The sequence below is a fragment of the Anopheles moucheti genome, chromosome 3 (assembly GCF_943734755.1).
Source record: "Anopheles moucheti chromosome 3, idAnoMoucSN_F20_07, whole genome shotgun sequence".
Taxonomy (NCBI): Eukaryota; Metazoa; Arthropoda; class Insecta; order Diptera; family Culicidae; genus Anopheles; species Anopheles moucheti.
In genome coordinates this window covers 64,992,562-65,011,234 of record NC_069141.1, presented here as the reverse complement: position 1 = coordinate 65,011,234, position 18,673 = coordinate 64,992,562, and the positions used below count along the sequence as shown (strand labels likewise).

At 42.8% G+C, this 18,673-nt stretch overlaps 1 non-coding gene across 1 annotated transcript; it reads right to left on the bottom strand.

Annotated features, from left to right (window-relative positions):
- Window positions 1-5,195: 5,195 nt before the first annotated feature.
- On the bottom strand, window positions 5,196-5,268 carry Trnaa-agc (transfer RNA alanine (anticodon AGC)). The gene has a single exon. It is a non-coding gene; the product is annotated as a tRNA-Ala (tRNA).
- Window positions 5,269-18,673: the final 13,405 nt, after the last annotated feature.

Genomic DNA, 18,673 nt, shown 5'->3' with positions numbered 1-18,673 from the left:
GCCATCTAAACCAGGATACCGTATCATTCTTTCGTGTGTGTGTTGTGTTGTGTTGTTTTGTTAGTTTTCAGCTCATCTTCCAGGGACATTCTGGGTATGGGGGGGATGGTTGGGAGATGACAAAATAAATCTCGCCTCGCTCGTCCACCGCTGCGGGTGGTGCGTACCGGGCAGCCATTTCGTTACGATCGCCGTAGACATAAATTTACTGCGCTAGTTGTTGTGCTGTTTGCAGAGCAGATAAATCTTTCGATTGCAACCGGGCCACGCGGGAACCGGGCTTTGAAGTGGTATACGAATCGCTCTGCCGTATTGTTTTTTTTTTTGTTTGCGTGTGTGTCCTTTTTCGTATCACTGGGGTGGTTGGGCTATTTTCTTAAGGGTAAGTCTTTTTGCTAGCCGCAACGGTTGTTAGCCGTATCGATAGCAAACTCTACTGCAGTTGCAGCACTCACTCTTCCGAGCCGATCCTATCTTACCGAGACAATCTTGCTCTAAATAATTGAAATGTGTGTAATAAAGTGTTAGGTTCATGTTAATGGTTTGCTGTTAGGGGGTAGGATGTTATCAGCATCTTTTATTTATCTGCCAGAAAGCTAGATTGGAACAATTAACATGCTTGTCATCGGAGGCGATTCATAAGAGCTGTATTGCTGCTATTTCGGTGTCGCTAAATTAGTGTCGCTTGATTCTTTATCGCTCTGGTTCTAGATTCGTTATGCTAATGCGCTGTAAGCGTCGATCAATTACAATCGAAATGTTTGGAGATCGTTTCGTGCTGTCAGAGTTTTACTATAGATTGAAAACGAGGAATTAATTAATTTCCCAAAGCTTATTATAACAGCCCTATAAAGTTCGGAGGAGCATAGTTAAGATTCAAAATTATTATTAGGGTTATTCGTCAAGAATTTGTTTTTCATGACATTTTTAACATACACAAAAATATAAAAGTTGCAATTTTAAAGCAAGTTTTAGTGTGAGAAAATTATTAAAAACAACTAATGAACGATTACTACCATTTCTTCTAGCGATCTTCAAGGATTTCTATCGAAGATCATAATCATCAGGAAAACAACTGGATCCCCTGGATATATGGATCATCATCATCGATTAGCCCGAAGTACATTGGTTTCTAGCATATTCTTCCAAACAAACAAATTGGTTCGCATCGAAATCCCCATCACCACGCGTCGCAAGCCGGCGGCAAACAAACTCTTCCTTCATAATAGATGGATAAATAACTGGCGCTAGAGTATGATTTTTCCACCCCCTTTTATGGGGGGTGGGGTGGGTCTGATGGTTTGGATTTTTGGCGAATGATTCCGTTTTGTTTGGCAATGTTACACGCTTCATCAAGCCGAAATAATTACAACCGGAGGCATCCGTTTTGATTACACAATTCAACACAATCGTCCCTTCGTCGAATGTGGGACGGAACGCATTTTGGGAAATGTTGTCACGCGCGTGCTGTGTGTGTGTGTGTGTGTGTTTCGTACTCGTACGCACAGCATTCTAATGTTGTTTCTTTAGCATTTTGCAGCGAATGAATTGCTAATATCCAAACGCAAATACATCATCGCAAACACTCAGGGCAGTGATCGGGGTTTGGAGCGAACGATTGCTCCAAATGCGATGGATTGGGTGAATAGTCGGCGAATGTTTACCCATTTGCCAACACCAACACCAACCATCGCTGCAAGATTGATTTGAATTATGAGGTGGAAAATGTATATGTTTTTATTTCGTGTCCTCTTTCCTCCTGGCTCCACCCAACATTGGCTCCCGATTTGATGGGGGGGTGATGGGAAAAAAGAGCCTTCATGCGTTTGCTTTTATACAAACCATCCACAAACGCATCCACACGCGGGTCTAGTGAGGTGTGTAATTTTCCCAGGCCCATGGTAACATGCCGAGACCATCCGGGCCGGGGTCGGATTCGGCAGAATAGTTATTGTAAAACGTGAACATTCGCCACCTTTGCTATGCCGCGTAGCTTACGGTTCTAAGCGGTGCGTAAATGATTTGGTTTATGTTACCGTGAGCAAGTCGCGCGCAAATTTGTGCATTCGTTTATCCAGCGAGCTACGCACGGATCCGTATCAAACCCCGGGAGGCTGGGTTTTGGGCGGGGTGCATGCAGAGGGCGAGGTCGATGAATTTTCGCCCCGTATCATCGAGTGCCATTTTGATAACGGGCGAATGTTTGTGTTTGTACACGGGCGTCAGTTGTGCGTGAAATGTTTTGTGCGGTCGGGTTTTTTGGAACTACCCTCCCCCCCTCAACTGGAACGCTGTGGAGTTTTCCGGCAAAATGGAATTTTTGATGATTTTCAATGCGTGTGCGGTGAATGATGAATTCGATTAAATGAAAGGGATAAGATATTGGTTTGCAGGGATAAAAATAATAAAAAGAGAAGGGGGCATTGGACATATGGACTGATCATGAACATTTTCCACACAAGTTTCCAGCTAATGGAGATGATTTCTGTGCATCGTCCATTGCTGTGGTACTGACCAAATTCGAGAGAGTTTAATCCATCAATTTAAAGCTGTCATTTTTAAAACTTAAATCCAGCATGTATTTTAAAATCCAGGAGTATTTTCTTCTTCTTCACTGGTACAACAACCTTAAGGGGGTCTAGATGCTTGCCAATCTACCTTTCAATCCAATCAAGCCTACGTACGGGATATTGATATGGATGTGATTTTGATGCGGTCCTGTCGTGTGAAAATTGGCGCCTCTGTCAATACATGGACCGCCTGTATGGGAGTATAGATGTTAAATATCATGAGGCACTTTTTGTCTAATCGATATTGAGGATCTTCTATCGTATGGGAGCTCTTATCAGGAACTGAAGATGAAGATCAAAGCCACAATTACCTCATAATTTCCATGTGATATCTGACCAAACGATTAAAATATCCAGAAGTACTTGAACAAGAAAAGATACTATGGTTGGTTAAAGTCGTCTCAAGGATCTCGTCTCAAGACCTTCAACCCGTCAGATGCGATCGATAGATCAATTTTGGAAAAGCCATAAACAGAGGATCTTTTCGTATAATTCCGCGCTCAAAATGGTGTTGAAATTGATGTCTAAGGTCATGCGGACCAAAATATCCAGAAGTACTTGAACGAGAAAAGAGACTTTGGTTAGTCAAAGTCGTGACTGGTCCAAAGGATCTCGTCTCAAGATTTTCAACCCGTCAGATGCGATCGGCAGATCAATTTTGGAAAAGCCATAAACAGAGGATCTTTTCGTATATTTCCGCGATCAAACTGGTGTAGAAATTGATGTCTAAGGTCATGCGGAACACCAAATGTTTCTACTTTCTATTAACTGCACTTTCTTCAATAGTTCTGGCTACTCCACAGGACATCAACTTCTCTAGAAGTGGTAGAATTCATGTTGAGCTATAGCTCCAGCTTATATCTTTATACTTTCCCTCGTCAATATTCCAAGTTATTAGTAATATCTTTAAGGCATTCATATTATCTTTCAAAAAGCTACAATATAATTCAAAATGTACTATGTTAAAGGTCTTTTTATGAAGTATGTGAGAAATAAATCACTCACTTCCATAACGAAATCGATTAAAAAACGGGGGGCCAACATTTTAAAGGCATCATTCCTTCACATCATACCACTTCAAACGTCCAACCGTCGTTTTGCTGTCGACAGTTTACAATGACCACAAGTTTAATGAACCGTACAAATGTTTCCCGGGGAAGAAAATTTTCCCCAAACTTCAAGCGAACGGTCCCTGGCCGCTGGAGTTCATCCACTTGTCGGCTCGCATCGCACTCGCCCTTCAGCCCGCTGTTAAATCGTTTTGCCAACTGAACCGAGCATGACCGATTATATGTGGTGTCAATAAAGAAGGATGACACATCTGACAACGCCCGGTCCCCACCCTGGGCGGGTAAAGCGTACCGAAGGTTGTCAAGTTCTCTCCGGGAGGATGATTTTTATGCTTCCAATCGCCCTCCGCAAGAACGGCGCTCGGCTTCGGTTCTTCTAGCCAAGGAACACGTCTTTTCACATTACACATCAGTGGTGTCTCATCGTTTCACGGTTGATCCTCCGGTGTCTTACCCGGGGAGCAAAGCCAAGTCATTGACACATCGCATAAGCCATCGGTCGTGCCGCATCGACCGTTACCGTACGTAGCAAACTTGGGAAATTGTATTTTTATGACAGTAATGGCGGTTTGGTGGTCAATGGAAAATAAATCAAAGCTCTCATCTCTCATCCTAGCCGCCGGGTCGGGCGCGGACAGGACAGGCTGGGGTGTGGCAAACATCCCCTCGGATTACGCTGAAGATGACGTGGTGTGATATGGTGTTTGTCGATGAACATCATTCCCGGCGCAAGATCAAGCGACCAGACGATTCCACCGTCGGCACAGCCGTAGTCGTGTGCGGGGGGGAGGGAAAAAACATCTTTGCCACTCGTGTCATGATTTTCTTTTTTGGTGTGTGCATTTTTGTGTTTGTTGTTTAGCTAGCCCACGCTATCCCGGTGGGAGATAAATCGTTTGTGGCGTAAATTGATGTTGCCCCGCTAAGGTTTTCCTCGTGTCCTACCGGGTAGGGAAACAAAATGAGCATCAAAAATAAAAAAAATGCCATACTCCCAGTGTGGTGAGAAAAGAACGCATCAAAACCGCAACAAGGACTCTTCTTTTTTATCGTTCCCATCAGTGACAGACAGAGCAAAATTGGTGCGGGGGAGGCGAACCTGTTCAAGCGACAGACATCGGTAAGGGGGAAAATCCGTCCTCCAAGATGGCCCTTTCGGTTGTTAGGATGTTGGGAAGGGAGCGAAAGTTTGTTAGTGTCACTGTCTATTTTTCTTGCTCAAAATGATCTTTTCACCGCCCTTTGCCCGTGCCCCAAAACCCCGTGCTGGGTGCCGTTGAGGTGGTACGAGAAAAAGATGATGTTACCGAGGACGAATTTTGGTGTTGATGTTTATCTACGCCCAAGGAGAGATGGTAGCCATGATAATGATAGGAAAATATTGTCCTTTTTTCTGTCTTCATTTTACTTATTTGGAGCTGCTGTAGTGTTGGTAAGGAAATTTTAAATAACATCTACTAAACAATAGCAACATTTTTAAACTAAATTGCTATAGAAAAGGAGAAGTTTCTTTTGATTGGAAAAAAGAATCTCTTCTTGTTTCTGTTTTATAGTTTGGAGATGCCGGGTATCGATCCCGGTACCTCTCACATGCTAAGCGAGCGCTCTACCATCTGAGCTACATCCCCCGGGTAGTATGATCACCGTTGCATTGACTTCAGGCTCGAAATAATTTACCTTAAACAGCAACACGGTGAAAGTCCACCACGATCGGCCGTTAAATGTTCGCACGCACCACCAAAAACCCGGCGGCTTCGCGTGAACGTGATATCTATTTTTATGTGAGACCCCGTTTAGCCACGGTCCGGTCCGTGGTCAGTTCGCGATGGAAGGGAGAGATTTTCGAACGTTGAACGCGCGACATTTAAAACTTATTTTTAGACCGAGAGAATTGCCCCAGGAGAAGGGATCTTTGTTGCAGAAGAAGTGTATTAATAAGCATCGAACAGCGTTTAGCATACCGGGTAGAGGAGTAATCATGTTTTGTTTTAAACGATGTACTAGCCTTATCAATGAATTAATTTGCGTAAGATAAAACTACGCACCTTCCGTCACCGCCGCGACGTCCCAACCAGCTGACCAAGAGCTAACAAATGGGTAACAAATTTTGCTTACACTAATCGGAACAACGCTAACCCGGTAACGATCCTATCTGCACCGTTTGTTTTCGGGCCTTCGAAACATTTCCGGTCACTTCCTTGTACTGTTCCGTGCCGTGTGCAATAAATAAAACAGCGCAGAATTCCCGACGGACACGACACGGGAGTAGCCGTTCGTCTGCTAGCCGTCGACCTTTCACTAATAAACCACCGGCAGACAGCACTAAGGTACTAAGCCGGGACCGCCGGATCGTCTTGTCGTCCCCATGCATCGTAAGGGATTTGCAAATGAGCATCGAGGAATAATTAAAATTAAAGCAAAGAAATGGAGCGAAAAAAAAAAGAGAAGCGGAAAGGAAACCAGAAACATCGAGATAATGGTAACTGTGGGTTATGCAAACACCGGGACCGAGTGTGTGAGAAGAGTGGCCGTGCTAATGGGAGCTGACATGATGCTAAAGTCATTAGCAGACTTCACAGGTTTTGTACGAACCTGGCCCGATCAGGGGAGGGGGGGGGGGGGGGGGCGGTGGAAAATGGGAAACTGTTTTAAATAGAGTCATGCAGGAAGTGTAGTCCGGTTCCTGTTCCGGAGTTCACCAAACGTATGGAGGAAATAAATAAATTCGTAGCCATTTTTATGCATACAGGCTTGTCGGTATGTCCTTGTGTTGTGTTCACAAACAGTGCGGCAGAATGATCCAGACAGGAACGAAACGCGTGTGTAGGAATCTGGAGTGGAAACTCAAGAGAGCAGATTTTTTAAAGAAGTTTCAATGAATTTATGAAATATTATTTGAATTGGCTTCGAAGAAAGAGTGCCAAATTGCTAGAAATGTTTGTCTACACGGAGGATACTTTTTGTACAGCTACGTAGAGGTTTTTCTTTCCATCGGAACTAAACGAGTCCATTAGAAAATCGAGATAAGACTGCAGAGGTTCTTTCCGTCTGTTTTTTTCGCGTTCCGCCTATTCGAATCGCACCAGCGCTAGAAGGCTTCACACGTGCTGCAGGAAGAAAACACCTTTTTTTCCCTCTAGCGCCCAACCCAACACACTCCTCTGGCAGCAATGGCAAAGGTGGACAAACGCGTACATCTGGAATTAATTAATGTGCGCCTTGCTTTCATCCAAGCCGACGATCTTACGAAGGTACAAACATACAAAACAGCCTTCTGAGCATGGTTCTGTGGCGTTATAACTACGTCCTGGAGAGTGTGGGCTAAAACCTGCTCACGGTAACGATGGTGACCATATGCTATTTGAGCTAGTAAGCAGGGCTAAACCACAACGAAAAAAAGGGCGAAATGTTATGCAACAGCATGATCAGTAGCTCAGGAGGAAGTTGGTGGTTTTCGTCGGGGCTTATGTTAATGAAATGTAGCTAAAATGTGCGCATCATTAGCAGACTGACAGTAAAGTGGATGAGTCTTTAAGAGGTTATCCTGAGCAGGGTAAGCGTAAATTAGGGAAATTCGAGGTCTAAGAGAAAGGTTAAATCCAATAACTTACACAGTAACAATAGAGTTGGAAAAATAATAAGCAAATGTATTAAATTACATAAATTACAATTAAAAATGCTTATACGCATGACATGCATGAAACAAACAAGATAAAAGAAAATGATAAAAGAAAGCAATCTTAAATAACTACAACAACTGATGCAATGTAGCAAAATAGGTACCATAAACGTTTCAATTTAAGCTCCCAAAATAAAATAAAACATTGAAAATGCAAAAAGGGATAATTTAAATTATTAATTTTCAAACGAAGCTATAAAACTATCATAAAACATAGAAAAAGGAAAAGAGTTAAATATAGAAATGGAAGTAAAAATAGAAAACAAAAAATGCAAATATTATATGTTTGTGTGTATACTATTTATATAAAAAAGATCTTTAAATATAGAATAGTAACGGAAATGGGGTTGAATCCGTTCATGTCACTCTTGCCAAAAGTAACTTCAATGAGCGATGTGAAAGTACTATAATTTGGGGTGATTTTTTATATTTTGCTGTAAGATCCGTATTAATTACAATGAGGATGATAACAAAGATTTATATTCCAGCAGTTTGCCTTGTCCTGATTTAATTTAATTGGATAACGTTCGTAAGGCGTAAGTGATATTTTGTCTTATGGAGTGACCTTTGTTATGATATAGTGTGGGTCATTTATCGAATCGACCACGTGACAAAGACATGGGTCTCGTTAAGCCAGTGATCTTAAGCCACTATGTGGAAATTATGACCATAGATAAAAAGAAAATTGTTCAGCAGAAAGAACTCCTAGATCGACATATTTTTAAAATTTTAGTACTAAAAATCTTGAATGGTTTTGACACACCAAAATAAAACTTCTTAAGCTTTTTTTTGCTATGATTTTAAAGTCCATGTATAGTTAAAAACATTGCTTCTGTATCTCGTTCTATCGACCACAATATAATCACCACCTGTTCTAGCGAAAGATTGCGAGATTACTTTTTTCGCTCCCCTAACCGTAACTAACCGGGGCAAGTTTGCCGCCTTGTTTTTCTTACGATTGCATGATCAAACGATGTTTGCCGTTATTTTGCTGCCTTTGAGCACCCGGCAGTACCGGCAGTGTCGCGATAGTGTTCGCGCTGCGTAACTTCTTTTGATCTCTTCCTGCAGCTTCCGTGTGCCTGGTGAAGAGAGATGTGTGTGTATGTACGTGAGGCACACGCAACCCCCATCACCGGAATGGAAAGAACTCCGGGCGGAACGACGTGTCATCTTAGCGCTGTAGTTCAATAATATGTAAATCGTAGCGAGAAAAAGAATATTTACCAGCTTGCATGATGTGTGTGTGTGTGGGTGCGTGTGTGTGTGTGGCGGACCAAACAATGATTTAGATTGCAAATGTCCACCCGCACGCAGTTTGCCGCAGCACTCCGGACGGTGAAAACCCTCAAACACCGAGTGTCTGAAGGTGTACAATTTGCTCTTGCTAAAGCAATAATAATACGCAGGCAGGATGAGCATGTGGACGGGAAGATATAAAGACCACCCAGCGCAAGTAAAAAAAAAAAGGGGTGGGAAAACGTGTCGATCAACGCGAAAGAACGCGCACCTGATACGCTATCGGCGGTAGGGCGCACATGTCGTGCCGGCAAGCTTCAAACGGTGCGACCGGAGCATCCGTGAAGCGCATCGGCGAGCAAGAAGCTCATCAGAAGTTTCATTATGCTGCCGCCGATCGGGTGGAATAATGATGTATTGAAATTGGTCCCGGCGATGCTGCTTTTGGCACAGTTATTCGTATGCACCGAAAGCTGAGTAAATAAACTTTCAAATTCAGGCTTGTCTCACCTAGAACCGGCGTGGCGTTCGGTGGCGTCAAAAGAAAAAAAAATGAAAAACGAAGACATTTTGCATGTTTCCTGTGACGTACCCCATATCGATGGAATAATTTGGTGGAAAATGGGTGGTAAAAATAAAAATAGAAAAAAAAACTCCCCGTTCCTTACACGACGCTAAGGAAGAGTCAAATTTGTGCTTGTAAAAAGGTGAATTCTAACCTGAGCACGTGAGCACCACACCTCGCGCTTAAGTCCCGGGACGGTGGAACAAACATTTTGGCAAAGTCTCTAATCTGCATTTATATTTAAAAAACGAATTGAAAACCAACATAAACCCACACCACTCGAGACGGGTCCACGGAGTTCCACCGTTATCTTGGCCGATATCTTAGCGATTTCTCGATATCTCGTTCGATCTTGTTATTTATCGGGCAACAGCAACAACAAAAAAGGGACACAAGAAAAAAAAAACATGAACCAGAGAACCAGCAGTAAGGACCGGTGGGCGCCCGTCCCTTTTCGCTATCAATTCCGAAATCGTTCGTTATCTTCTGCCCGTTCGTTCCGTCCCTCCGTTGTCTGGCCAAGGTTTTGGGGCAGGATTGGCAGCGGCCAGAATCCAATTTATCTATCGGTTTTCATTTTCTAGGATAATATAACAGACGGTTTGGCTTTGCCTTTGCCTGATGCTGGTTAGAGGAGTTTAATGGTAGAAATCAAGCAAAAATACATACTTATATCTATACACACTTACACCCACACACACATACAACGTGTGATCAGCTTCACACGAGTGTTATGTTTGGACGTTTTTTCTTCATCTTAGAAACGAGAAGCAAACGAAGCAAACGTGAAGGTGTGGGACAGCGCAATGGAAACCGCAATCCATCTATTAAGGGAGATTGATTGGATTCTGTGGAGCATATATTTCCCATGAATTTATTTCATTAATAATATTGCTATGCGGGGTGGAAATGTAGACGAGATGGGTGGAAAAACGTTCCACCTTTCGATGGAAACAGATCGATTTTCAGTATGAAATCAAACGGGGAATAAGAACGGGCTTTTCCACATGTTTAGTATTGGAACTCGAATTTAAATACTTTTTTTCTATTATTTTAGGAGGTTTTTAAAGTTTTATGTTACTTTTTTTCGAAATTAAATAAAGAAAAGGGTCGGGAAAATTACATGAAAACGCTGTAGTTGTAATATTCGGTCCATTACACGCATCCAATTAACGGAATTGGGATGTAACGATTTATTTTTTCGATTTCGAAACGAAATCCACGCCTACTCGAATCAAGCGATTGTTTAAATGCTCACAACGGAGGGAAAATTGCGATCATGCTCACGTGAAAGATGATTTAATCGTACGTAGAAATTAGAAATACAAGGAAAACCCCCCACGATTAAATGAAGCGGAAAGTAAATTAAAAGTAAGAAAACTTATGGGTTTTGGTACAAAAAAAAACGGGGAAATGGAAACCATTTTGTAGCGTTATGTTACTGGTAAAGATGTATTTTTTTTTCTCTCGCTCCCCATTAGATACAACTGGCCTAGCTGAACGAGCTGAAAATCAAGATGGAGAAATCATAATGGTTCGGGCGACCACTCGAGGCCCGCTTCCATCTAATGAGACACTCGAGCGGAAGTGTGCACTTCTCGACTACGCTGCCGAAATACCGCCCGACACCGACGATGACGATAATGTTTTTTTTCCTTTTTTGCCATCGGGCCCCGGTGACGAAACGAATAATTGCTGCATTCCGCTGGCGTTCACGATTCGCTCTAATCGTGTATGGTGGAGGGACGACAATAATGAGCCCGTTGTGCCCGCTGGATTGTTGGATGGCCGTTGACGGCAAGTGCACTTAGCTGAAGCATCGAACCGTAGCGAGATTCGGGTGACGCGTTGGATAATGAGTGAAATTAATCACCCCTTGGGCGCCACCGTTAGCAAAATGGGACAAACGAATGAATGTGAACGCTGATGGGCACTCGATAGAACCGCCCACGAATGTTTTGCGATGCGTTTTGGCGTCGAGCCGTGTGTGTGCTGGAATGAGGGACGCGGGTTTTTTCCTTCCACACAAACAAATATGTTGGAATGGAAAACATCACATGCTTATGTTGCGCTTAACCACATCAAAGCACATTCAAGATGTCGATTAGAATACGTAAATAATTCCAGCAATATTCGGAAGTGCAAAAAAAATGTTCAAAAGCATACTCTCGCTTTATGGATGTAGAAATTTCCATTCCACAGGCAGGCCATGAAGGGGAAATTTCGTCGTTCAATCGAAGTAAGCATCGTGGCGCCCGGTCGCTGGACAGTACCGCACACTTGATGTCGGATTTTCGTGTAAAAGCATTCAAAGCGTGTCCTCAAGCGTGGAAAGCATTTTCCCCCCCGGGATGGTACAGCAAATGGATGCAAAAGGGTTTTCTGACAGCAAGGAAAGAACGAAAAAAAAAACCGTTCTCCAGTGTCCTTTCTCGAGGTTGGCACCGTGTTGACACCTTGTGCGCTACGACCCTGACGAGACCACATTCAGTGATTTAAATTGGCGGAAAATTGATAATAATCTGTGGCGGGAATTGTGTAGACATTCGTGTGCCTCCCTTCTGGTGAAGGCAAGGTTTTTCAAGCCTAGGTTAAACTAGTTATCAAAATAGAGCTTAGAAGAAAAGCGAAAAAGCAGCAGTACGTTTTGTGGCATGATTTGGAAGGAACTCGTGGAAATATTTGCAAAATAGTATTACAAATTCCATAAAGCTTTCGTTGAACTATAACTAGAATTACTGGAATAGTTTGTAAAATAAATATCTCTTTTTTGAGTCTAAACAGCACAGACAAACCTTTGGGTGGATTTATACTTTTCCCGACTTTACTCTAAATGCTGCAATCTTAACAAAAACCCCAGTGGACAAAGGACACAAATATGAAAATTAAAATACGACCCATCGTTTGAGTTGGAGTGAAAATTACTGGTCTTCATTCCACGGCACCAAACCGCTGCTATTAATGTTTGGTTCCGTGTGCTAGAACTCATCTCGTACTTGAGCGCGATTTTCCGACGTGCAGCGTTCCGGCGAATGGATTTGAATAGAAATCCGCTCGCTGTTCGTCGACCAAGCCGCTTTGTCAGCGATTTCTATGGTTGATTGAAAGGTTTTTCCGTTCGGCAGGAAACGGGGCCAGTACCGTAGAAGGTTACCCTTTTCTCTCGCCTTTTTTTTATTGAAACCCTGGAAACCCGGATCAACAAGAATCGAACGTCCTTTCTTTCGTGGGACCAGAGCAACGCGCACAGCAACCGTGCGTCTCCGCGGCAAGAGGTCCTTTCCGATGGTTGACTTTCGGTGTTTGCACAATTTTTCATTTTCCCTTAAAGTGTCTTGGATTTCGTTATTTCAATTAAATATGCTAATAATGCATTGATTTTGTGAGAAACCCCGAAACAAAACGGGAAACCCGAAGAGGAAAAGCCAACAATGGCGGTGGAGAAGGAAAAGCGAAAAAAAAACAACACCGTTTTCCATGGCTCTTTAAACATTGTGCCTTATTGTGTCTGGTACGGGAGGATACCGTCTCTGCCAGCGGACCTCGGGGACTTTTGTCTTCTTGCCAGACGCCAAACGAGAGGGCAACTTTCCGGGCAGGCCATTCCATCAACCGCCCTTTTCGTCGTCGAGGGTATTTTTTTTTGTTACATCGAGGAAGTTGACCGACGGCCGATCCGAGTGGACCAAACATCCGGGGTGGCCAAAACCGCGGACGGTTTGGAAACAAATTTATTGCTTTTTTGTCCGACGCTGTTGTCGTCGATTTAAAAATAAGCTCAAACAGCAGGTGACGGATGCTTCTGGGTTTTTTAGAGGAGGCGTACGGCGTATGGTGGCCACATGCACGGGGCCGGGTAGCGGATCATGGTGACAGAATTGCGCCAGTCGTGCGTTAAGAAATTATGCAAATGTTGCATTTTGGGTGGATGTCTTTTTTTTCTGGTCGGATTTTTCGTTGCCCCCGTCCTTCCAAGGCTCACTCCACCCAACGCTGGTGACAGTTGGAAAGTTTCGATGCTGTTGCTTCTGGTGTGTGGCGTTTCGTTCTTTTATTTCCGCGCCAGACGCACACTTTAGGTGGTGTGTTTGTTCGAGGTCTTTTTGGATGGAATCGTTTGTCTTTAAATGCTTTGATCAGTGGTTCGTTTGTGCGAAACGTTATATCCGAATGGCCGTTTAACGTTTATCGATTGAAGGCTGTGATTAATAATGTTCGGGAGAATTGCCAACGGAAGAAATACACTCAAAAGAGGGCATTTTACTTCATCTTTTCGCTCCATTTATTAAATTTGATGTATTTCAGGACAAATTGAATGTTTTAATGGTTAACAAAAATGCAAAATTAAAGAACAATTGACTTCTTTTGTTCAGAGGAATGTTAAAAGTTCAGAGGAATGTTTTGTGAAACCAAAAAACTTAAAAAAAAAGCAAGAGGGATTTGGAAAAATATGTAACTGGTACAATACGATCAAGACTTTGAGAAAGTTCAACCAATGTACAAATGACAAAGTTTTAATATTAAGTAATAATATCGAGGAGCGGCCCGGTGGCATGATGGTAGCGGAGCCGGTCTTCACACGAACGGACCGGACCAAATCCCATCCGGACCAATCCCCCGTAGCAAGGACTGACTATCCGGCTACGTGGTAAAATAAGTCGATACGACCAGGCCGTTCTAAGGGAACAAAAAAAAATAATAATATCTTTTTACTTAATTTTAATCATAAGTTATTCAAGACTGTAACATAAATCATCTTACAATCACATCAAATAATATTCGTTTGATAATAATGAAAATACCGTCGCACTGAATTCATTAATTGAAATAAAATGCTTTTTATATTTTCCCGAAGAATTTCCCATAATTCTAGTCAGCTATTTACAAAATTATTTTTTGAGAAAATCATGTTTGAATATTGAACATCACATGAGAATTATTTTAACAGTTACTTCTTCATTTGATATTTTTTTGACATTATATCCCTGGGATCTCGAGAATAAAATCTAATTTATTAATAATTAATTGATATATTCGAGCATGCTGCGTGAAAAGCCCACATTTAAGAAATACAGGCAGTCCCCGAGATACGGTATTATAGTGGACCGCTATAATCTGGGAAAAATCCGCGTAACTCGAATTTCGCGTAAGTCGAATCCTGGCGCAATTTCGTTTATACTTCAAAGTCACAGAGTCGACTTCCTTCTCTGGACTTAATTTTTTCACCGAATAAGGCGATGTTAAGAAAGAATACATTTAAAATAAGTTAGAAAGAAATGTTTTATGTGACAAAAAAAGGTATTTTCGACCAATTTTCATCTTTTTGCTTAGATTTTGTGCTATAAACTAGCACATCTTTCAAATTTCCAAAAACCGCTTATCTCCGAATCCGCGTATAAGAGGAACCGCGTATCTCGGGGACTGCCTGTACTTGAGAAAATATTGTAAATTAACTAAAAAGAATCGAAGCTCTCAATCTACAGTCACGTAAGTCAATGCATCAACTAAAAATATTCGAAACAGTATCATTTTGGACACATTTTATGTCATAAAAGAAGCGAATTTACTCGAAGCAAATCAATAAACCACCATTTAACATTCCTCGTTCCTACCGAATGCCGAATATGTCTCACCACAAACAATCATGCAAACTAGACGGGTCCGTACCCCTTCCGATGGGCCGAGAATAAACTCACACCGTCGTCGCCCAATTAGCAGTCCATTATCGAATGACAAGTGACTCCGATTTGTCCAACCCAAAACCGTACACAGCCGTATCACAGCTGTGCGGGCAAGGAACTCGCTAGACCCGTCATCGAGCCGATCCATGTTCTGGGTTTTCCCCTTCGCATTCGAATCCAATTTCATTAGGAATTCAAAGTCCCACTCGTAAGGGAAAGTCAACCACAGCCACCACAGATGGAACGAGCCCACGGACAAAACCCTTTCGCCTGACGGAGTTCCGGAACTTCCGGGCAGCCCGCAACTGGAGCGGATAGCTATTTAGTCGCCGGTAGCGGCAGTGTAGTGAAACCGAACCGAAACGAATCGGTGACAACATCGGCCACAACAAATTAGAACTTTTGGCAGAATTTGGCTGTGTGCGGTTACAGCGAAAGACCGCCGGCTGTGCATGCCTTTCGGTTGATCAGGTTAGTAAGTTTGGTTGACAGTTTCATCAAGCGTTTTTTTTTTTTGTGTTGCTGCTGACAGTTTGCTTACCTTGTTCATTGAGGCAGCAACTTTCGGCACCGGCTGCACTGGACAGATTTTGTCCCCATCGGGACAGGAGATAGTGTAACTTACGTTTGTTGCTGTAAAAGAAAGGAAAATAAACCAAAGTGTCAGTAGAATTTTACATGGTTCTTCCTTTTATACACTCACAGCACTATGACAACAGCTGGAACGTCATCATACTTCACAGCCTACTTCGAGCGGGAGATTCGAAAAAAAATAGGGAAGATGTACCATGCTGAACGCTGAAGGTAATGAAATTAAATGCTTAATAAGGGATATTTATTGATATATTTCAATTCACCTAATTTGATGTGGCCCCATACCCCGTAATAAGCGACCATGGCAAGTGAAATGGTTTTCATCCCTAACAATACCCTGGAGAAGTCGTTCTGCTCGGAAGCTGAAACGGAATGTGTTTTTAAATTGTTACCGCTGTTCCTAAATACGCCAAATGGAAAAAAACGAGGGAACATTCGGAAGGGAAACCTCAAACGGGAAGCATGTATTTTAAAGAAATACACATCCTACGGACGGCAGGATGAATGCGCGATAGACGGGATAAGGGATCAGAAGGGATCCCGGTGGTTGTTGCTTTTTTTTGTGCTTCCTTTTCGTATGACTGCGAAGCATAAACAGATAAATGAACATAATAAACAGGAGTTGATGGGTTTTCGTACACTCATAACCGATGACCCCTTCGGATTGGGAATGTTTATTTGCTTTCCCTACACGCACGCACTAGTGTCGAATTCATAAAGCGGTTCGAGTGGGAGAAGTTAACACATATCCAAAGCAGGGCAAAAAAAAATAAAATACACCGGAACCAACCGGGAAAACCCTTCGGGTGATAGGGTCGTTCGAAAAAAAAGTTAGATCGCCAATAATGGGTTTGAAGCTTGTGGCCAATGGCGAATGGCCACTAAGTCGCTGGTGTTTTTTTTTTCGTTTTGGAAGTGGAAGTGACTTTTGCTTAAGATGTTTGGGAAATTGATCCATTTTTCCGGCTTTGTATCCCAACGGATGCATTGTGCTGGTTGGTGCTCGTGTGCTGCTCCACGGGATGTCTTTCATAGAAACGTGCCGTTGAGGACGTTAAATAACTGCCATTATGTCATAATTTAGTACTTTTTATCAATATATGAACTCGAGTGTCCCTTCATGAAAAAGATCACTAACTTTTCGCTATTGTTAATGTTTCAATTTGTTTAAAAGTAATATATGTAAAAAAAGAAATCATCCTGCATATTGCTTTCGTACGTATTTCAACTGCTAGTTGCCGTAAAATCGATCCCAAATTAAGGTGCTTATCAATAAGGGCTTATCAAAAGATCGGAACCCTTTTTTCTCTCTCGTCCGAAATCGTTTCATCCATCTGACCCCTAAGGTAATGCGCGTATTGGATGATTTTAAATTAAATCCTTTTCCATCACGTGACCACGTTCAACCGTGGCAAGGAGGTGGAGGGTTTAAATCGACGACTGGCGCTTGGGTTGAGTTTTCCCAAAACGTACTCCCGTCTGTGTACTTTCTAATTCGCTCCATCGATCAAGCTAATGTCAATAAAGCGTCGGAAAAGGATGCAATAAAAAAGGGGTTTTCTATTTCTTCGATCATCCTTCGAGTTCTCGGTGGGAGAAATAGAAATGGGTGGTTCATATCATGCACGGGAATGCAATGGATGTTTTCTTTTACTTTTTTGACCTATCACTATGCTGTCCGCTTGCTGGATCAATCAAGCAAATGGGAATGTTTTGGAGAAACAAATTTTGAGTCTCTCTCCATCGGTGTTGCATTACCAATGAAAATGGTGCAAATAAAAAATAAAACAATCTTCCACCCACCCCTACAATCGGACCAGACACATCGGGTTCGCCAAAGCGTAATAAAACAGCAAAAACGTCAACCATCGGTCCGACTGAGCAAATGTTTATCCAGCTCGTGAAAGATTACAATTTTCACACGATTAAATCGCAATGCCCCCGGGGTCGTGATGTTTGACGCCACAGCCAGGACTTGGCTGACTCCCTCGCCTAGGTTCGCCGTTTGCAGCGTGCTTCATTTATCAACAGCCAAGGGGTGAATGCCGCGCTTTCGCGATGGATGAGCCGCGGTGAATTCGCGTAAAACTGAAGATAAACATCCGCACAACATCCGGCAGTTGGAACCCTTGGCACCCTGGTTGACAGGGCCGTGTGTGCTTGCAAAGTGGTGCAGCACACTAATGGTGGATGGTGGATAAATGATGGCCCTTTTTGGCAGACCAGGCCCTAGATAGGGCCCTTGCCAACAAAAAAAAACAGTGTACTGTAGCGCGGGCACGTACGTACGCAGGCAAACAGAAGTGTATCAAGATTCTGCACAAAAGTCACGCTCACTTTCGTTCCGCGGGAGGGAATCGTGATTTTTTTTCTTTCGCTGTCGCTGTTGTTATTGTTCAAAACGGTTGTCCGGTCGTGTTGGCGTTGTCACCATGACTAAATGAAAATAACTCACATAGAATAAATCGTTCCGAATGAATGCTGTTGATGGCCGTCGGTGTGACTTCTTGCCCGGGACGTGGGACAGCGCTAAAAACGCTCTAGTTTTTCCCGGAAGGGAGAAACTATTTGGCACCGGTTTATCGGTGCGGGAAAAAAACAGTGCCCTGCAACAAAATGTCTTCCGTCTTTGGGAAAGAACGTTGGCCGTAAGTTGGTGTCGCTGCACTTGAAATATAGTTGTGCTGTGGGCTATGGCTGTGATGTGTGTCGCGGTATTTCATTCGCTTGTTCGGGGGGTTTTGTCGGAGGATTTTCTTAAGTAGATCCGTACAGAGTTGACACTTGAGCGGGCAACAAAAACACTTGGAAACACAAGGCCCAAGCACTTGAGTGAATAAATTCCCCATTTGCTGTTGGTACCGCAAAAGTGTTCTTCTTGATGTTAAAATTACCAAAACGATAAGTCAGTTCTTTCCTCAATTACGGTATTCATTAAAACCAAACCTTACTGGCGGAGTTTGTCGATCATTAGCAATAGATTTTTTCCTCCAAGTTTGATTGTTTTTTCCCCATCTATCAAACTGATTTTATTGTTATGCAGGGAAAACCTCCCAAACTCACATAAAACAGCGTCCCGGGAAGAAAAATTGCTTGCCTTCAGATAAATAAATAGAGCACGCGCCGGAGTAAATGATAAAAATTATTGAAACAACCATCCGTCCTCGAGCCCATTAATAGCCTGAAACTGCTTCTTGCCCCCCCTGGGAATCGAAGGGCCGATCACAATCGACGTACCGGCATACGGTCGCGGTACGAACTCGATACCTCGGTAA